A 15,039-nucleotide genomic window follows, 5' to 3' on the forward strand; every position below is an offset into this window, starting at 1 on the left:
TTGTCTTCAGGGGATTAGTATGCATAGAACAGAAGATGAGCAAAAGTTTACGAATATGATAACAGAATTTATAACTTTATGAATAATGTGTGTTTAAGGGGGAAGTGCAATTTTAGACACCCTCGCTGGTAAATCCTGGTGGACAACTCAAGGGCATGGTGGCTGCAATCTTCAGCGACCCAAAACATATTGCATAATTACCCTGTGCTCACAAGGGTCTGATTGTACCTTTCCTCTATATCAATGACAGGCCTCCTCGCAGGCAGTGTCAATGACATCTTCAGAGTCATCTACTCACTCTTGTTGGAAGGTGCAAAGACCCGTGGGACATCAGATTGTCAAATATTAAGGCATCACAGCAGCCTCTAGATAATCATGCACAGACATATATGAAAGTGTTTCACAGGTAATATTGGAGTAGAATCCCTTCTGATAATAAATAATCTAAGGATGACTTCATTGACACATACCTGCAGTCTACCAATGGGAATTCAGCCAATCCAGCAAATGTGACATACTTTGAGTCTGATAGGTCAATTTGTTTCGAAGCAGATTCAACTGGCAGCTCTGGCAAACATGGCATAAGTTGCTCCCTTGTTGCATTGAAGATTGTGAGCGAGTAAACGCAGATCAAAGTAGATAATGTCCAAGGTGGACAAAATGATTTCCAAAAGTCAGGGGCTCAGCTTTGTAGTTTCACTCTTTTGGATCCAATAGCTGCATGACAGTATCCTGCATATCTACAACAATGGGAAAGTTGGAGGAGAGTGAGATGTCAGGTTTTTAACACACTGGGATATTTTTCAGATGTAACCTCCCTTTTGCTTATTCCTTCTAAAAAGGTACAACAGCACTGGCATGAAGTTGCCCGGCCTGCTGTTGCCAGGTTTTTCAGAATCTTCACAACTTTTCCTCAGGACAGAACGTGATGTAGCGCTAATGTTGCTGGAGCAGTAATCCAGAACCTCAGGCTAATGTTCTATGGCAATTAAAGAAAAATTGGAATAACCTAATTTATCCTGCATGTAACTCCAGACCAGCGCAATGCGGTTGTCTCCTAACAAATCTCTGAACAATGAAGAATGGGCAATGGATGCTGGTCTGGCCAGTATCGCCTACATCCCATGAACAAATTCTGTTGTAAAAAAAAACTTCGAATGTATCCCTTATAAAATGAGAAGCTTTTTTAAGCTTGTGAAACTTTAAGTAACTCCTCTTTAAGTTAGAGATAGGAGGAACTGCAGATGCTGGAGAATCCAAGTTAACAAGGTGTAGAGCTGGATGAACACGGCAGGCCAAGCAGCATCTCAGGAGCAGGAAGGCTGACTTTTCAGGCCTGGACCCTTCCCGAAACATCATCCTTCCTGCTCCTATGATGCTGCTTGGCCTGCCGTGTTCATCCAGCTCTACACCTCTTTAAGTTAGTTTAGTCCTATCTGATAGTTCTACCTCTTCTCTTTTACTGTTACATTGGCAGCATCTTTTTATCTAATGAAGATAGATGCAAAGCACTCTTTTAGTGTCTCATCCATATCCTCTGTCTCCACGAGCATGCTACCTCCTTTTCCATTCTCAGCCATCATTCCTTTACCTGCATTTTATGATCAGAATGACTGGTGAAGCACATATTAGGCTCGTGTTTATAATATGAATTTTGTGAGGCATAGAGTAAACATTGTTATATCACATGAGCTTTGCTATTGTGTATGCATATATTGGGCAGAGAGTCAATTGTAGAAGATAACAGATGTGGGAACTGCATAGGGAAATCATTCAAATCACCACAAATATGAAGTTGTAGTATACTGAAATCATAAGAACATTGCCACACATTACAATGTACTCGAAGCAGGAATTAGATAGTGGCATGCCCACCATAAGATCCAGTTCCATTTACGTTAATAGAAAACCACTAGTTGCCATCTTCATTGAATCAGGATCAAATACGTTACAAGTGGAATCACTGAAAAAAAGGCAAGGCCTGAAGGGGAACAGGCTCTATACCTTTATGTGCTAATATTTTAATTAAAGGAATAAATATCTAAAGTTTTATTGATATTTTGTATCATTAATTTGCAGCTGCTCACATTTAATATGTGTATTGCTTTGAGGATGAAATTTATTTAAGGAAATTACTGCTACACTTGTGCTTAAGTCTTATTAAACATTTAAGACTCATCAGTTGCGTGCTTTTCAGTAGTCAGCCTTTGCACCAAACTCAGCAAGAAAAAAATTACAAACTCTTTCCAGCAGAGGGCAGGTCAGATACAGGAACTTTGCAAAAACAGGTTTAAATATTGAATCATAGGGCAAGCGTCTCTTCAATTTCACTTGCTTCAGTAACATGAGCTTTGCCCATTCCCGGCCAATCAGGCACTTTAAAATCATTGCCTTTGTTATGGCCCAGGCTAAAACACCTCAAAATATATTAAGACAATAACCTAGACCCTAATTTGCCTTATTTTAAAGATAGGTATAAGGAATTGTGTCCAGATGCAATTAAGATTGGTCAAATTATCAAACTGAAGCAAAACACATCTCATTTTTACACTACTGTTAAAATATGGATAAAATAAAAATAAAAGAATGGAACTGGATTAATTGTAACTTGATCGAAATGCTTAACAAAATAACATATATACATTAACGATTACTAATTAACTGCTCCAATATTGTAACATCTGATAAACAAGCCCTTTTCAAAGGCAAATTCAGTAAAATAGATTGTCTCACATGCAATTCAAGCAGCAAGAAGAGAACGCCCAGCTTTTATCTGTTACACAGGGAGGAAAAGCCACCTCCACCCCCAGTTTCAAGATCCCAGCAGCAACTGCTACTGAAGGCTAAAACTAAAAATGAACTTGGTTCTGTGTGAGATTGACCCATTTAGCCTGCTTCTAGTGTTCAAACTTTAAAAGATACCCCAGGCCTCAAACTGTTTATTTTATTGAATTTGGAGAAGACTGCTCTGTCACAACTTTTCTTCATAAGACAAAACAGGACAAAATACACTTCTGAACACCATAGTTTCATCAAACCTTCTCTGTTTAAAGGAGCTTTCAAATCCTGAAACATAGAACATAGAACAGTACAGCACAGAACAGGCCCTTCAGCCCACAATGTTGTGCCGACCATTGATCCTCATGTATGCACTCTCAAATTTCTGTGACCATATGCATGTCCAGCAGTCTCTTAAATGACCCCAATGACCTTGCTTCCACAACTGCTGCTGGCAACGCATTCCATGCTCTCACAACTCTCTGTGTAAAGAACCGGCCTCTGACATCCCCTCTATACTTTCCACCAACCAGCTTAAAACTATGACCCCTCGTGCTAGCCATTTCTGCCCTGGGAAATAGTCTCTGGCTATCAACTCTATCTATGCCTCTCATTATCTTGTATACCTCAATGAGGTCCCCTCTCCTCCTCCTTTTCTCCAATGAAAAGAGACCGAGCTCAGTCAACCTCTCTTCATAAGATAAGCCCTCAAACATTTAATTATTTTCTAAATTTTGCTCAAATTTGCCTTCCATCCACAAACTTCATATTTCTGAAAGTCAAATGTGGCTAACTAAATTATCAACTCGTGGTTTCACAGGTTTTTGTAACTTTTTGAACTTGATCTGACCTCTTGTATTGGCTTCTCCATAAAATTCATTATGAGTTGCCTTGTGAATTAAGGCACAAAGGACAACTTTAAGCCTGTCCACCTCAATGAAACTGTTGGGTAGGTGGGTCATTATGATCATCTGGGGAACTCACCTACAATATCCTACGCAGTCTTTTCAGTAATTTTTACCCACTCTTCAGAATACACAAAAGAAGGCTTCTGCTGGAAATTTGTATGCTTATTCTCCAACTATGAAATGTAGACTTCAATATTTGTGACTAGGAGTAGAGAAAAGATTGTAACTTTCCAGATTGAAGAAGAGCTGGAGGCAAATGAGATTCAAATTGTTATGAGATAACAAGGTGTAGAGCTGGATGAACAAGCAGGCCAAGCGGCAGAGGAGCAGGAAAGCTGATGTTTTGGGTCTGGACCCTTCTTCAGAAATGGGGGAGGGGAAAGGGATTCTGAAATAAAGATGGGGGGGAGGCAGATGGAAGATGGATAAAGGAGCAGATAGGTGGAGAGGAGATGGGCAGGTCAAGGAAGGGGGGGGATAGAGCGAGTAAAGGTGAGTGTAGGTGGTGAGTTAGGATGGGGGTAGGTCAGTCAAGGGAAGGCAGACAGGTTGAGGAGGTGGGGATGAGGCTGAAAGATAGGAGGTGGGGGTAGGGGATGAGGTGGGAGGAGTGGACAGGTGAGAGGAAGGACAGACAGTTTAGGGAGGCAGGGATGAGCAGGGCTGGTCTTGGGATGTGGTAGGGGGAGGGGAGATTTTGAAGCTTGTGAAGTCCACATTGAGACCATTGGACTGCAGGTTCCCAAGCGGAATATGAAGTGCTGTTCCTGCAACCTTCGGGTGGCATCGTTGTGGCACTGCAGGAGGCCCAGGATGGACAAGTTGTCCAAGGAGTGGGAGGGGGCGTTGAAAAGGTTCACGACTCAAAGATGCAGTCAGTTGTCACGGACCGAGCATAGGTGTTCCACAAAGTGATCTCCAAGCCTCCACTTGGTTGCCCCGATGTAGAGGAAGCCACATCGGGAACAGCGGATACAGTTTAACACATTAGCAGATGTGCAGTTGAACATCTGCTTGATGTGTAAAGTCTTCTTGGGGCCTGGGATGGGGGTGAGGGGGGAGGTGTAGCCCTTCCTACGGTTACAGGGAAAAGTGCCGGGGGTGATGGGGCTGGAAGGGAGTGTGGAGCGGACAAGGGAGGCCCGGAGAGTCACTGAGTTGTCTTTTTAACCCTGGATGCCACAAGGCTTACAAGTCTCATGTGTTGAGTTTTCCCCTCCATTCATTAAAACCCTCGCAGAATCCCATCTCCTCAACCTGACTGAGTGTCAGGCTTGAACGTTCCCTGTCAATGGCCTCATGTTGCATTTCTGCCCAAGAAGACGGCAGCTGTATTTTTGCTGCAAACTCAGTGGCCGTTCTCACTGGTTTTGCGTGAGAAGCTGATCATGGATATGCCTTGGCACCCATCCAGCCAATTACCATCTTGAATTAGAATAGAGTTATACAGACGTTCTGTCAGGAGTTTAAGGTCTGAGATAAATTATCATAAAGAGATAGTAATGGTTGATTTGTTTGGCCTGCTGGTGGAAATCGGGTTAAAATTGCCCTGGAGACCAAGGTGTCAAACTTTGTAGTGTTTCCCTTGTCTGTCTATCATCTTAGCCCAACACTCTGAAGATGTGACAAAGACACCTGCTTGAGACCTTAAGGAGTCCTATCCGTAATGTTAATCGATGGTCTGAATGGAGAAGTGAGATAGATAGGAGCCAGAATCAATGGAGGCTCAGCAGTTCCATTAACTAACTGTGCCAAGAACAGCAGAATAATTGGAAATGCTTACACTCTATCTGTAATAAAAAATGTAATAAATGGACTAATGCAAATTGGAATATTTGTGGCTATTACAAAACATGATTTGCTCATTTTCTATCCAAAAGACTACACTAACTCAGTGGCATTTCTATAACATGGAAATAAATAGAAACTGTACAATTTTGACCTTTTTACGTGATGATATTTTTGCTCCATTTTACAGGCTCATCCAAAAAAGAGCAGTTCATACTGTTGATAATGAATTAGCAATGACAGTTACAGGAGAACTATAATAGGCTGGTCCAACTGTTTAAACCAATGTCTAAAACTCATTTTTATGGATCTTGCACTGTTTATTATACTTGAATAACAATATTTGCCATTTTGGTGCCGAGAGGTCAATGATCAAGGAAAAATATTATCCTGGACCGTTATAAAGGATGCAATAAAAATTTTTTAATTGGTGTACTTTTCCCTTTACTGTACAGAAACTTTGTGCCTTATTTTGAACCAATTCTCTCTGTTTTGCTTGTAATAATTACTCAATCATTTCTTTGGACTGCTACTGCAGTGAATCTGCATTAATTCCTTTTGGAAGAAAGCTATTCATCAATCTTTCCAACAATTCCATTGCATGGGAAACCCAAAGAATGAAACCATTTGATCCAAAGTGTATGAGTTGTTTGTCTGAAAGAGCTATTCAATGAGTTTCATGATCTTGATCTCTTCCTATTGCCTTGCAAGTTTTCCTACTTCAAACCAAAATGTAATTTGGGAAAATTGGACTGAAACCAGTTACTCAAAATCAAATCGGTGTCAGAGAAATGCAAGGATGTGAGACTAAATTTCAGAATGAAAATATTCGCACAAAGAAAATAGGATGAAGCTCCCAAATGTCAAAAAGTTAACAAAAAGGAGAAGGTTAAGTGAGAACTAAGACCTCAAACCTGCCCAAAGTTACTTGAGCTACTAGCCCATTCAACCTTAGAATCAAAATCTTAACGGCCCAGAATGAGGTCATTCAGCTCATAGTTTGTGGACTAAACTGTTCTTCCATTTCCTATTCTTATACCTGCAGCTCTGAAAGTCTATTTCTCAAAATTTCCCATCTAATTTCCTTATAAATTATCCATCTCTGCTTTTACCACCCGTTTTAGCAGAGAGTTTCAGAGCATTACTGTTCACAGTGTGAAAGTGTTCTCCCTCACAACCCCAAACACCACCCAACCTCAGATAACAAGGTGTGGAGCTGGATGAACACAGCAGGCCAAGCAGCATCTTAGGAGCACAAAAGCTGACGTTTCAGGCCTAGACTCTTCTAGGCCCGAGACATCAGCTTTTGTGCTCCTAAGATGCTGCTTGGCCTGCTGTGTTCAACCAGCTCCACACTTTGTTATCTTGGATTCTCTAGCATCTGCAGTTCCCATTATCTCTGATCACCCCTCCCCCACCCCACCCAACCTCACTTCTTTTCACCATACCATACGTCTGTGTTCCCTGGTGCTTGTACAATCAGGTAATGTGAACAACATTTTCTGCTTTAAAACAAACCTGTCATAATCTTGTACATCACTGTCAAATTCCAAATAATCATTGATCGAAGGAGCAAACATCCCTCATAGCTGGAACCCATTCCGGTAAAATTTCATTGCACCTTTTCAAGCACATTCTCAGCCTCCTTATTGTGTGGGGACTAGAATTGAATACAATATATTTCTTGTTAATTAATGGTGCAACCTATGAAGCCCAAGATCCCATATGCTCTGTGAACAACTCTCTCAAGATATCTGACCATGTTCTAAGAAGCAAATGTACTTCCTTTAGGATTGCATATCACTAACGCTTCAGTTAAAATGTATCACCTCACACTTCTGAGTAAAGTTTCATCTGTTATCTGCCTGCCTATTCTGATGTCCTAACCATGTCCTGCTCCACTGAGAGGATCACAGTCAGAAGCAACTGAGGATTCTGGGAGAGGTTGGCTCACTCACCACGACTGAGAAGGAGTTTGTGAAGGTCCTCATGTCAAAGATCAGTGAGCTGGAGTTGGAGATAGAATTTCAGATATCTGGATCATTGGGATCTCCTCCAGTGCAGGAGGGATCTGTACAAGGAGCATGGATTCAACCCAAGCTGGGAGGGCACCAATATCCTTACAGGGAGGTTTGCTACTGCCACTCAGGTGAGTTTAAATGCATGTGGTGGGGGTGAAAATGAAGCAGTAGGCAAGCATGTGCAATTATTGAGAAAATAGGAGTTCAGTCAAGTAAGTCAAATAGGAAGAGCAGACAGAACCAGGTTAATGAACATGGCAGGACTGGTAGTTCGAAGTCCATTTATTTCAATGGTAGGAGTATAATTGGTAAAGCAGATGAGCTTAGAGCTTGAATTAATACTTGGAACTACATGTACATTGTGGGGTTTGAAAGACTTTATTTCAACGCTATCCTTGTACTGTCTGTACTAACCATCTTGATGTTGTATGTCTTGAGGCAGTTCAGAATTGAAGATTATCTTCAGTATTTCGGTCACTCTAGTGGGAGATATGAACTGTGCGTCTAAATTTTTTTTTGCAAGGTGCTTGCGATGCTATTGAGATCAACATGATGCTGGCCCTCATTGTTGGTGTGGCTTTGTTGGCATCCTTGAGATCCTGATCCCAGATATTCTTGAAAATAGCTGTCAGCAAACTGTGTTACTACACTTTCAAATTTTTGCTGGAATTCTACCATGGCAAAGGTTGCCTTATTCGATTACATTTAACAATTCTTCACATGAAGGAAGAAGAAATTAGCTTTTCTTTCTCAGACACCTGTAAAATTTGATACAGAGAATTTGCTAAGAAGTGGCAGTCTTTGTTCAGGAGATACAAGTTAGGGCTCACATCACTTTCCCTCTGCAATTATTGCATCAATTTGATCAATTCATTACCATCAGGTGTATGGATAGGAGCAAAAATTATGGTGGTTGGCCATATGCTCTCTTCAGCACATTAAAAATTGACAAAAAGGGAGCAAAAGGAATGTCAAGAAGAGTTTCCACTTCTCATAATGAACCATCAACATGAAACTCCAAAAGATGCCGCTGAAAAGAAACAGTGAAAGCATCAGATAAAGCTTCTGTAGTCCTGGACTACAGAATCTGACAGGCCTCTGAATTTGTTCAGGCTAAAAATAAACAAATTTAAAGAAATATAATGAATGAATCTAGCAAAAGAAAAAACGCGAGGAAAAGGTAAAGGTTTTATAGGACAAGAGCACAGTAATTAGATCATAATTTTGGCAGAAAGATTTCTAAGGGCCACAGTCAGAAAATCTTAGTTAAAATTTGTGAAGAAGAAAGTGCTTGACGTTTTAAAATTTAAACGTGGGAAATCATTGATTTTACCTGTGGAACCGCCAGAAAACCTTTTTGTTAATTCAGCCGTAGCGTGTGGGTATCACTTTCTGGCCAGTATTTATTACCCATCTTGATTGCCCTTGCAAAAGGTGGTGGTGAGCTGCCTTCTTGAACAGCTGCATTCCACCTGCTGTAGGTTGACTCACATTACCCTTAATTCAAGGATTTTGACCCAGCGACAGTGAAGGTAATACACAGTGCTGCTACTGAGCATCGGTGGTGCAGAGAGTGGATGCTTGGTAGATGCGGTGCCAATCAAGCAGATTGCTTTGTCCTGCGTGGTGTCAAACTTCTTGAGTGTTGTTGGAGTTGCACCCATCCAGGCAAGTGGAGTGTATTTCACTCCTGATGTGTACATTGCAGATGATCGACAGGCTTTGGGGAGGCAGAAGATAAGTTACTTGCCACAGTTTTTCTAACCTCTGACTTGTTCTTGTATCCACTGTATTTAGGTGGCAAATCCAATTGAATTTCTGGTCAATCATAACTCCCAGGATGTTGATATTGGGGTGTTCATTGAGGGTAACCATATTGAATGTCAAGGGTGGTAGTTTGATATTTTCTTACTGCCTGGAATTTGTATGGTTCAAATGTTACTTGTCACTTGTCAGGCCAAAATTGGATATAGTACAGATCTTGTTGCATTTGAACACGGGACTGCTTCATGATCTGAGGACTTGTGAATAGTGTTGAACACTATGCAAACGTTAATGAACATTTCTAATTCCGACCTTCTGATGGAGCGAAGATAATTGATGAAGCAGTTAAAGATGCTACTGCTGTAAATGTATTGGAAGAGCTTGGCTAGGAGAGTGCTGAGTTCTGGAGCACAAGTGTTCTATATTATTACTGTTGTCTGGGCCCATAGCCTTTGCAATATCCAGTGCTCCCAACTTGATATCACATGGAGCAAACTGAATTGGCTGAAGACTGATAACTGTGACGCTGGGGTCCACTGGAGGAGGCTGAGATGGATCATCTACTTGGCACTTTTAGCTGCTGAAGACCGCAAAACCATAGAAGGAGTGGTTCATGACCATTTAGATTGCTTACAAAAGGTCAGAAATACCCTGAAAGTGGCCAGAAAAGACAGTAGGCAGTATAGAGATACAGTACTAAAATGAAACAAATTTGAAATGCCTGAAAGCAGTAAATTTCTACAGCACATTTTTTTTTCTTTATTCATTCACAGGATGAGGGTATTGCTGGCTAGGCAGCATTTATTACCCGTGCCTAATTACCCAGAGGCCAGTTTTCAGACGTTTCGTCACCATTCTAGGTAACATCATCAGTGAGCCTCCGACGAAGCGCTGGTGTTATGTCCCGCTTTCTATTTATCTGGTTAGGTTTCCTTGGGTTGGTGATGTCATTTCCTGTTCTTTTTCTCAGGGGATGGTAGATTGGCTCCAAGTCAATGTGTTTGTTGATGGAATTCCGGTTGGAATGCCATGCTTCTAGGAATTCTCGTGCATGCCTCTGTTTGGCTTGTCCTAGGATGGATGTGTTGTCCCAATCAAAGTGGTGTCCTTCCTTATCCGTATGTAAGGATACGAGTGATAGTGGGTCATGTCATTTTGTGGCTAGTTGATGTTCATGTATCCTGGTGGCTAGCTTCCTGCCAGTTTGTCCAATGTAGTGTTTGTCTAGTTGAACATCAACTAGCCACAAAACGACATGACCCACTATCACTCGTATCCTTGCATACAGAAAAGGAAGGACACCACTTTGATTGGGACAACTCATCCATCCTAGGACAAGCCAAACAGAGGCATGCACGAGAATTCCTAGAAGCATGGCATTCCAACCGGAACTCCATCAACAAACACATTGACTTGGAGCCAATCTACCATCCCCTGAGAAAAAGAACAGGAAATGACATCACCAACCCAAGGAAACCTAACCAGATAAATAGAAAGCGGGACATAACACCAGCGCTTCGTCAGAGGCTCACTGATGATGTTACCTAGAATGGTGATGAAACGTCTGAAAACTAACCTTCCAGCTCAGCGAGCAAACTCACATCCAGAACCTCAACCTGAGCTACAAATCTTCTCAAAACCCAGAGGCCAGTTATGAGTGAACCACATTGCTGTGGGTCTGGAGTCACATGTAGGCCAGACCAGGTAATGATGGCGGTTTTCTTCCCCAAAGGACATTAGTGAACCAGATGGGTTTTTCCAACAATTGACAATGGATTCATGGTCATCATTGAATTCTTAATTCCAGGTATTTATTGAATTCAAATTCCACCGTCTGCTGTGACGGGATTCAAATCCAGGTTTCCAGAATGTTATCTTGGTTCTGGACCGACAGCTCAGCGATAAAACCACTAGGCCATTGCTTCCCCTGATACTTCCACTTGGTACAATTTAAAGTTTTATTAAATAATTTTCTACAGTGTAACAGCAATGGAGAGTACAAAACCTCTGGCTCACAAATGAAATGTTGTGTACTCTCTAGGAAGAGCTATAGCCTTTCAATTTAAAACCACATTCAGAACACAAGCTTAAGGAGCAGATTGTGAACACAGTGAGATGATAGTGTACTTTTACAGCAATTGGAATAGTGAGTACATTGAGGAAAAACAGGATACTATAAATTGTGACGATGATGTGACTTTAAGAAGTTATGATATCCTGGTTTTGATTTGAAGAGATGTTGGAAGGCAGAGGCGCTGAGCAGGCTACCAACACTACTAGGATAAACAGTTTGAGAGGCCCTGCTTTTTTAAAAAAAAACAGGCTGAATTGGTGTGGCCAGTTCTCATTGATCAGTATTTCTGGGTTTTTAGGTTCAGCTTTAAACAGAACCTGTGGAGATCTCAACTGAGTTGTAAGCTTCAGTGAATGTCTCCTGGCTGCTATTTTCTGATAATATTTTTGACCTCAGGTTGGAGGAACTGCATGTGAGAATCTGTCTGAATTTTGCTTTTTGCTAAGGTGTAGTTTACGTGATTTTACTGTTATATTGGTTAATTAGTAATAGTTACTGTATCTTTTATTCTGTCAAGTTTTACAATAGAATTGTTATTCTAAATTCCTCTTTCTTTGGTTGTATTTTAACTATGGTGTTAAGTAAATTGTATTTACCTTAACACTGAGCAGTTTGAGCAGTCGCATTGCATCTGAAACAGGCACTTTTATAATAAGAACAATCTAGGGTCTAGGCTGGATTGTTAAAACACTTTGAGGGAGTCTGGTCTGGTCCATAGCAATATTTCCCAACAGACCAGGGTCAAGAAAGGACCATATGGAACATAAAATTGGATTCCATGGAGTCACCAGTTCTTAAGAGACTAAACTGCCACAAAATTAAACACGAAAATTAAAACTAACCAAAATATTGCAAAAGTTGAGATTGTAGATGATGTTATTAATAGACAAAGTACAGATGGCCTGACAGCTTTTTACAATTATTTCAATTTAAAAATAAATAAAATTTTTGTACAAGCAAGATTTCATAGAAATGTCTTTCAGGAAAAGCTGTAGACAACTTTCTTAATGACCTTCATAGATTGATGAAAAAATGCGAACATGGAGCTTTGAAATCAGGGGTCTTAAGAGACAGAATTGTCATGGGAATACTTGACGAAACATTCAGAGCATTATTTAACTTTGGAGAAAACTATTCAAAGCTGCTGGAAACAGAAACCAGAAAAACTCATGGGCAAAGCCTGAGAGGAGAAAACCAGCAGTAATTCAAGATGGCAACTTCATACTTCTTTTATGAAGTATGGACAATCCAAAGAGGCACATGAGATATCTACTTCAAGAACAAGCCAAACACTTAACGCAAAAATCTAGTATCATTGCTGCAGGTCAACAAGGTTTCACAAGCATGGATAGTGTCCAGCCATCATGAAGGAACGGTACATAAGTATAACAGTAGGTCACGTCCAGAAGATATCTAGAAGTAAGGCACAGTTTCAGAACAGTGAATGTATTGGTGGTAACATACATAAAGGTAGCTCTACTGCAGAATACTCACATCCATTGGAAAAGATGCTTGAACTGATGAGCTATCCCCATTGGAGAAGACACTTGAGGCATTCTTAGTAAAACTTATTAATCCAGACAAGCCAGAAGAGGTAGAACTTTATCATCAATGGGTATCTTTTTGATTTTGTGCTTGATATAGAATCAAGTGTTAATGCCCTATCAGGCCAAATCCGACGGCTGAAGCAGAAGTTACAATCTACAGAAATAAGTGTACAGGTGGAATAACTGTCAGAAATGTAACAATGCTGCATGTTACATGACAATGCTGAATGGGAGTTGCAAATACACATACTGTTTGCAAACAACCAACTTTTCATTTCAGACTGTATGCTTATGTCATCAGAACAGTTGAAGGAAATCAATGACCTCCAAGTGAACAACAGAAGCGAACATGTGTCCAAACTCTGGTGCAGGAACAAACTGTTGTTGACTAGTCAAAAGACGACTAGCAAAGACTTTATTGAACTTCCTAGGCTCATCGTGGAATCCAAATTTTGAAAAAAGTCTAGTGAGATTTACTTACATTGGCACAAGAGAGCTGTTCGCATTGTCAACACAAAGGGCACTGAGGTTACAAGAATGGTGGCAAAAGTTCAAACCTCTGTTTTCAAAAAGACAGCAGTCAATGCCAGTGACAGGGATAGTCTTGAGTGAACAGGACTCTTTCAGAAAGATGACCAACCCATCTGAAAACGTTTGCCTCATCAGCCAAACAACCACAACAGGTGACAGAAGATGCCGAGGCTTATCTACATCTTGAGTTAGATAAGCTGCATGGAACTCCACGGAGTTAGACAAATTTTTACAGGTCTGAGACATGGTCAGGGAGAAGAATTTATCTGGTCTAAGTGTTCAGGATATTACAAAATATTATAGAAAAAATGCAGTACATAAGTCTGAATGACTCCATGAGAGCTCTTACATATAGAAATCATGAGTATGTCGTTTTATTTAAGACATAAAACTGTAACAATGCAGAATTATGTTTTAGCTAATTTAATGTTTAAGGTAAGATAATATATTTGAAAACAGAAACACAAAGAAAAAGTACTAAAAAGATTTATGTAGTATATTTCATGGCTATAAGAGGTCCTACAGACATTGTACAGCTAATAGAATACATATAAATTGTAAAAATACAGCAATCTTCACAAATCACCGTGATTATCTCCAGGTGATCTGTTTTTGACATACTGATGGAGTGATGGACACCAGCTCTGCTCTTCTTCTAATACATAGTATAAAAGATTCCTTGGTGCTAAGCGGTTTGAAGTTTAATTCGAACATGGTAACTCTAACAGTGAAACACTCTCTGATACTATCAGCTTTGATAATTGTTTTTAAGTCCTGGCATGAGATCTGAAGAAGGGTCTAAGCATGAAATGTCAGCCTTCCTGCTCTTCTGATGCTGCTTGGCCTGCTGTGTTCATCCAGCTCCACACCTTGTTATCTTAGATTTTTAAGCAAATTGTGTCTAGAATCAGAGCTGGGTGGCAGCATACACTTTGGCATCATTGATATCTACACCTCACTTCTATCTTTACCCAAGCGAATGAGATAAAGGTATGGAACCAGGTTTGGAGTGGGGCGGAGGTGTGCTGCCACACTGGAGGTATTGGCAGGTTTTAAAGTGGACAAATATCCAGATTCAGATGAATTGTGGGAAACAGGAGAAGAGATTGCAAGGGCATGGGCCAAAATTTTTAATTCCTGTCTAGCCACAGGGGAAGTGCCAGAGGACTGGAGAATATGTAATGTTGATCCAACATTTAAGAAGTATTGTAAAGACAAGTCAGACAGCTAAAGACCAGTGAGTCCGTATTGGAGAAAATTCTGAAGGGAACATTTCTCACCATATGGAGACAAGAGGGAGGTTATGCCGAACAACTTTGATCTAATGTTTTGCGGTCATGACCAGGTGTATAGATGTGGGTAATGCAGTTGATGTAGTTTATATAAATTTTAGCAAAACCTTTGACAATGTCCCACATAGAAAACTTACCTAGAAGGCAAAAGCATATGGGATACAGTATAATTTCATAAAGTGGACTCAAAATTAGTACACTAATAGGAGACAGAGGTTGGTGACAGAAGACTGCTTTAATTATGGGAAGCCAGTGTCCATTAGCGTAACACAAGGATCTGTGCTGGGTCCCACATTATTCGCCATTTACGTAAATGACATAGGTGATTGTGTGGGG

The 15,039-nt window shown here is 40.5% G+C and overlaps 1 protein-coding gene across 1 annotated transcript in view; it reads right to left on the minus strand.

Moving 5' to 3' along the window:
- frmpd3 (FERM and PDZ domain containing 3) overlaps positions 1 to 15,039 on the minus strand; it is a 488,844-nt gene that overhangs the window by 265,001 nt on the left and 208,804 nt on the right. The gene's annotated exons all lie outside the window — the stretch shown is intronic.

The sequence above is a fragment of the Stegostoma tigrinum genome, chromosome 15 (assembly GCF_030684315.1).
Source record: "Stegostoma tigrinum isolate sSteTig4 chromosome 15, sSteTig4.hap1, whole genome shotgun sequence".
Taxonomy (NCBI): Eukaryota; Metazoa; Chordata; class Chondrichthyes; order Orectolobiformes; family Stegostomatidae; genus Stegostoma; species Stegostoma tigrinum.